Raw genomic sequence first — 7,115 nt, 5'->3', positions numbered from 1 at the left:
AAAAATGTTTTGTAAAGAAAACATTAGGAAAAGTAATGGAAAATTAAAATTGAAATAGCTCTATCGTTATTGATGAAACTGATATAGCTAATTTTTCCTTATCAAAAGCAAAGTAAAAAAAAAAAGGAAATGCAAAAGAAATTTCAACTTTGACATTATCACAATGCATAAATGCTACACATATTTCAGGTCAGATGAATGATATCTGACGGATACTTTACAGTTGCTTAGAATGTGTTCTGGAATATTGAGCTTGCTGGCAGTTTAAGGGTCTGCATAAACTTGAGTTAACCATATGGTGTATTCTTAGAATAGTCATACCACCCCATGTTTAAAATTTAAATTAAAAAGAAAAAAATATTTTTTTCAAAGTCAAATGTTAGAATTTTAGTTGTTGGCATGTTCAACTACCCAATATAATTGCACCTTCCCATTAGTAAAGGAACACAGAATACTCCCTTTTTGTTCATCCAGAATGAAGGAAAAGAAAAGATAGGACTTTGAAATACTGGAATGGATATTATGAGCCACCCAAAAATATCAATTTTATTACTATATTGTACCAGTTATGGGAAGTTAATATGTTTAAACTTCAACACCTCAATATATTTTGACTTCCTAGTAATTCCCCAAAGCAAAATTCCCTTGCAATAATATTTAGATAACCGTAGAAAGAAGAAAAATATTACAGTTAAGTCAATTATGCTTATAATTAAAAGACTATAATTGTATCTTTGTCGTTATAATTCTCAGAAATAAGACAAAAGTTACGTACTGGGCACTGCTTTTGACAGATTTTTTTGCCAAATGTTTTTTACTTGCTCCAAAATGTGTATTCCCAAACTGAAGCCTGACATATTTTAGGATTGTACAAGAGTTTTTCATATCTGGAGAAAAAATTGGAAGTCTCTAAGGCTTCAATAAAATTGAACAAGAATAAAAATGAAAAATAAAATTAGCAAATTGATACTAATGAGACAGTCTACATGCAAATCAAGCAGTAATCACTCAGAAACACATTAGATGCCTATTATAATCTAGGTCTCAGGAGATGTAAAATAAATAGAATACTAGGATTTTATTATATGCAGTTATGCTTTGGAATATGTGATTATGTTTACTATGCATTTACGTTTCTATATTAGTGAACTATGTGAAAGCAATTTTTTTTTAGATTGGAAATGACATTTGTCCTTTTTAGTCTGCTAATTTATACCCACTATGTAGTTAGGACAGACAGTGATATTGCTTAATTTTTGAATGTCCAGAATACTGGGAATATGAGAAAATATATACAAAATTTGTCATTGGTAAGTTTTGCTCTTGATGGAATAAGGCTCTTGCCAGCAAAGGCAGTGGTGTAGGGAACACTCTCCCCGTGAATGGTTTGTGCAATACTGTAATTTGGTTGCTGACAGCACTGCTGCATTTCACTTCTGAGGCTCCCCCAGCTAGGCTCCAAGTTTCCATTCACACTGTTAGCCACTGAAATTTCCCTTTGTCTTCACTGAAGATTTTTTTCCTCTTAACAAATAGGCCCAGCTGCTACTGCAGCCGGTTGCCCACACTCCCCCGTACCGCTCTTGCTGAGGATGGCAGCCAGAGTAAAGAATAACAGCTGGGATTGGCTTACTTTGGCATCTAAATAATTTTGGGTGGGTCCATTCCTAACTTTATTATTTCATTTAATTTGCTAATCTTTCCTTCTGCTGAACTTTTAAAACATTGGCAAATGATGTTTTTCCAAAATGTTTTCCTCATCTGGATGTGACTCTTTTATACCTGGCTGCTGAAAATGATTCATTTTGCACATTGTTATTTTTTCCACTTTTAAGCACCATTTAGAAAACAAATGCAGCAGAAACTAACTTATTCACGTGATCTTGGAAAAGTTACTTAACTTTTTCTGACTGGAAGAGGTAGATGATAAGTAGCACGTATGTCATTGATTATCTTTGATAAGGATTAAATGAATGAACATTTGAACGCATGTAGAACAGTGATAGAAAGGCAAAGAACGAGAGGGAAAGAAGGGCAGAAGAGAGCACATGAAAGCAAGAGTGGAGCAAGAGGGAGGGGAAGTGAGAAAATGAGGGAAGGAAAGGAGGAAGGAAAAAGGGAGGGAGGGTGGGAGGGAGGGAGGAATGGAGGAATCATTGCTGGAACGCAGAAAATCCAATAACTCTACTTACTCAATTAAGACATGTATTTAGCACTTAGCATTTTAAACATATATCTTATTCCATGTTCCTTCCCCCCAAAATCAATAATTAGAAAAAGACTGGAGTTTAGGAAAGCTTGTGGAATTTTACCCAAATTAGAGAATTTTATTGAAGGTCGGAATTTCAGTGACTTAATTGTATCTGTGGCATCCAGACAGGTGGTCAGACACGTTTTTTCATTTGAATTTGTACATTCTCATGGAAGGGGAAATTACTGCCTGATAAGAAGGTCTGTTCCATTTTTGACTGTTCTGATAAGGAGAAAGTGTTTACATACCTAATCCCAAATCTGACTTACTGTATCTCCCACGTTTTAGCCTTGGTTCTTTCCTCTAATGCCAGAAGGTCATAAGTCATAACAGACCTCCAAATGTTTAAAGATAGTTCTCATGCCCTTAGGTCATGGGTGAATATTCTCCATGCCATGATTGTCCTGACTGATATCAGCATTCTGATCAGGCTCCTGTTTGTTAATTTCCGCCTTAAACTCGAGCACCACAGCCAACACTCAAAAGAGATCCCCGACTTGTTCACGGAATTGTGGTGGTAACTGGTGACTTTATTTATGAAAGCCACCTGAGTTGACAGCAGCTTATTTGACAAATATACCAGCCTTTTGGTTTATGTTGAAATGACTGTCAGTTTTTCCAAGGGTTTTTCACATAGACTCTAAGCCAGCTCTTTCCTTTATTTCACATGTGTGGTTTATTTGTTGAAGTTAAGGAAAACTCTCTCCTACTCTCTCCAGTGTAGAATGTGAATCAGAAGCAGAGTAACAGCATGTGGTGCCCTGGACAAGGACATGAGCTCTGGAGTGAAACATTCCTAATTGCAGACTATTTCTGCTGTTGTGTGTTCTCACTTAATTTTCTTAACGTCCATGTGCACATTTATTGTCTTTAGGAAACTAGCTAGTTAGGAGAGATGAAACTTGCATTCGTTGTAGAAATTCTTTGAAAGTATTAAAAAAATTTTAAATATACATTTAATGGGCTCGTTCTAAAATGTCAGTATTTGGAAGAAGTGTAATGCACATAAAAGACACTTTTTAAATTTGAATATATAAAATGTATGCTTTTGGCTTTCAAGGTTGGTGTAGACCAATAAATGTAATTGCTGATTTTCTTTATAAATATAAAATAATTTGTATAATTATAGTAAATGAAAGGTTCCTTTGAAATTCTTTAATATGAAAAAATGAAACAGTCTTACTTCACTGCTAAAATAAACAGGAGACTTTTAAATGTCTTAACAATTTTTATTTAAAGAGAATCTGGAATGGTCACCACAACAGAATGGCGGAATTAAAATACCATCATAGCTGTGATTGCTTAATTTTGTAACTTTAATTTGCTGTCATTTTGTAGATTTGCCAGTCTCTCTGGGTATTTGTAGAATGTCCTGTGATTTGAAAAACGAGGCATATGATTTTTCAGAATAATTTTTTTCATTAACTCCTTGTAAGCCAAGTGGTGAGCTCTGGAAAAATAATTCTGCAGAAGACTTTATATGTTAAAAATAAGCATCATTAAAATTAAATTTAAAAAAAACCTGTATATATATATTTAAAAAAAATTTTTTTTTAACCAAACTTACTTGTTCTGTTCTTGTTATAGGATTAACTTTATGAAATGCTCTTTTCCTATATCACTGTATTAGTTTATGACCTGTTTACACTTTTTTGTAATTTTGAATGTAGAGGAAGAATGACTCTAAGAATAGCATTGAGTCAGGTGGTCATTGAGTTCAAAGAACACTATATATTCAATCAGTTTATATGCCTGATCCCACTAATGTTTTTATGGTCCATCTGCTTTATTACAGTAGCCTCCTGACTGATACCTTATTGTCAATCCAATCTACTCTTCGTACTACAAGTAGAGTGATCATTAAAAATGCAAATCTTACTCATTTCAACTCCCCCCAATGAATATTTAATGGAAGAATAGACATGGATTTTTAGAGAAAACACACTCCTCTTGGCATGGTACACTAGGCTTTTTGCTATGTGAACCCTGTTTACTTTTCCCCTTCTTTTTGCTTTGCATCTTTTTTGAGTTCCAAGCTTCAGTGATACTGAGCTCCATGATTTTCTGGCCACCTGTCAAGCCTTTTCTTGCTCTGCACCTTTGTATATTGCTTCTTCCTAGAATGGCTTTTCCTTTTGTCTCCATTCTCCCTCCCTGTGCTGCTTACTCTTAATGTCTGCTCATTTTTAGGACTCGATTTAGACATGGTAGGTTTTTCCAGTCATCCTTTAACCTCCACAGTACTCCATGCATACTTTACAACAATTATTTATTGTATTCCAATTGTCTCTTAATCTATTAAGTTCACTAGGATGAACTTGTTAGGAATAGGGACAATACTTTATTTATCACTATGTCACAAACACACATCACAATATCTAGAAAATAGTAAGAACTTATTAAATATATGGATGACTGTGTTGTGTTATGGTCAACCTGTCTTTTCTGGGTGCTCGTTTTACCCAAGAAACATGTGGGAAATGCTAAACTTCAATGGCACAAAGGAATCTTTCTCTACCCTAGGAGGGCCATAAATAGCCTGTTCCCAGATAACTCCAAATTTATTCACAAATATGGTATCCATAAACTTAATCAATTTTAGGTTGGTGTTATTTTTTTCTTGTTGTGGAAGAATACTTTTTAGGGGCTACTCTACTATGTATGAATTCCAGATCATCGTCTTTGTTGGATAAGATCTACTACATTAAGCGACCTTTTAAAAAACCCATCAAACAGTGATTTATAATTTCCTCTTTCATAAAATCACTTAGTTACCAATGTATCCAAATTATAAACTCTGGTAAAGGAAATGGAAGCTCCTCCTAAGGGCATTTATTGGCCCTCATATATGAAATGGAAATTGGTCATTCTCAAAGGAGGATTATATATATTCAATAAATACCACTGCAAAGTGAAGATTATATAGGAACATAAAACATAAAAAATATTAAAATATTTTAATGAAAAGGAATTTATTGACTATCAAATATTTTAAATTATGCTAAAATATATTTTACACTTTGTATTTCCTATTTAAAAGATTCTTAACATATATTTTGGAATTTTAACCAAAATAATGTTTAAGATGAAGAATGTAAAGAGTGTGAATTGGAATTTTTTTTTGTGTGTGTGTGGTACGCGGGCCTCTCACTGTTGTGGCCTCTCCCGTTGCGGAGCACAGGCTCCGGACGCGCAGGCTCAGCGGCCATGGCTCATGGACCCATCCGCTCCGCGGCATGTGGGATCTTCCCGGACCGGGGCAAGAATCCATGTCCCCTGCATCGGCAGGTGGACTCTCAACCACTGCGCCACCAGGGAAGCCCTGAATTGGAATTTTTGAAGAATGTTTCTTGACAGAGCTGGGATCTCAGATCTCATCTGGGCCTTGAAGGACAGGTAGGACTTCAGGAAACAAAGAATGAAGAGGAGGGCATTTTAGGCTGATGCAAAGGCAAAAGTGATGTGGAAGTTGTGGCTTTTCAGGAGAAAGCTCGACTTCTGAAAAAGAACAGGGAATACCATTGAGTAAGTAGACTGGTGCCATGTTACCAGATTCTTTCTTTCTGTTAGAAGATACAGAAGTGTGAAAAACTGTGGTTTTTATAGAATAAAAATTCAAATACAGTTTCTTTTCCTATTCTGGCAAAATGTCCCATCTTAGAACTAGATATGTCCAACATGAGATGTATGGTGTTTCTATTTGATCTAGAACGTGCTTGTACAAAAATTAGGAAATGCAAAAACAGATGTTTTCTTATGTAAAAGAGGTCATAACACGAACGACAGTTGCCCTTGCTACTTACATCAAGTTTTGTAATAATCCAGATATGTCTATATTGTGTGTCACAATTGCTGCCGTATTTGGAAATGTTTTTGCAGTATGTATACTCCCATTTGCCAAAAGCTTAAGAAAATAGACTCACACATAATTAATAGCAGCTCTTTTCCCCCAGCTGAACCTAATGATTGAAATCACAAATCGTTGGAAAAGGACCCCAACAGATTCACTAGTTCATGGTCTAATTTCTTCAAGGGCATACGTTTAACCAACGACAGCATAGGTACTTACTGAGGATTTTTTTTTTTCCTTTTTTAAATCAAGCTAATCCATTTTACTAACTTTAGGCAGGATTGTTTAAACCTTGCCTGATGAAAAAATTCCGTTTAATAAATAAAACCCTCTGGAGAGAGAGAGATTCCACAGCAAGCCCTTAGTACTGAGCAAAGCTTAGCGGGTTTTTTTGTTATATCTAAGGTAACTCCCCCATGCTTCTTCCATTTAAGACCATTTTCTCTAGTGTCCTGTGGTTCACTTACAATAGAATTGTTTTATAGTTGCTCTAATCTGCCTTTAGGTGGGAAGGTGTGGGTGTATGTGTACAAACCTCTGTCCTTGAGTGTTAAAAAACAATGATGGAGATCTATAAAGTGTGTCATTATTAAGTTATTCTTTTTATGACCTTAGAAGTTTCATGTCATTTTCACCTATAAAATACCTTTCTTTTTTTTTTTTTTTTTGCGGTACGCGGGCCTCTCGCTGCTGTGGCTTCTCCTGTTGCGGAGCACGGGCTCCGGACGCGCAGGCTCAGCGGCCATGGCTCACGGGCCCAGCCGCTCCGCGGCAGGTGGGATCCTCCTGGCCTGGGGCACGAACCCGTGTCCCCTGCATCGGCAGGCAGACTCTCAACCACTGCACCACCAGGGAAACCCTAAAGTGCCTTTCTTTCAAAATAGAAACAGGCTTCTTCTCCTGCCAGCTTCAAGGAGCCTCCACGTTCACTCACGGCTGCCCACATCATAGTAGAGTCCATCTGAGCCTGTTTTTTTCTCTGAGCCATAGTCTAAGCTCTTATATTTTCCCTAC

The sequence above is a fragment of the Lipotes vexillifer genome, unplaced genomic scaffold (assembly GCF_000442215.2).
Source record: "Lipotes vexillifer unplaced genomic scaffold, Lipotes_vexillifer_v1.1 scaffold2494, whole genome shotgun sequence".
Lineage (NCBI taxonomy): Eukaryota > Metazoa > Chordata > Mammalia > Artiodactyla > Lipotidae > Lipotes > Lipotes vexillifer.
The sequence above is the reverse complement of the archived record's forward strand: the minus strand, read 5'-3'. Positions refer to the sequence as shown.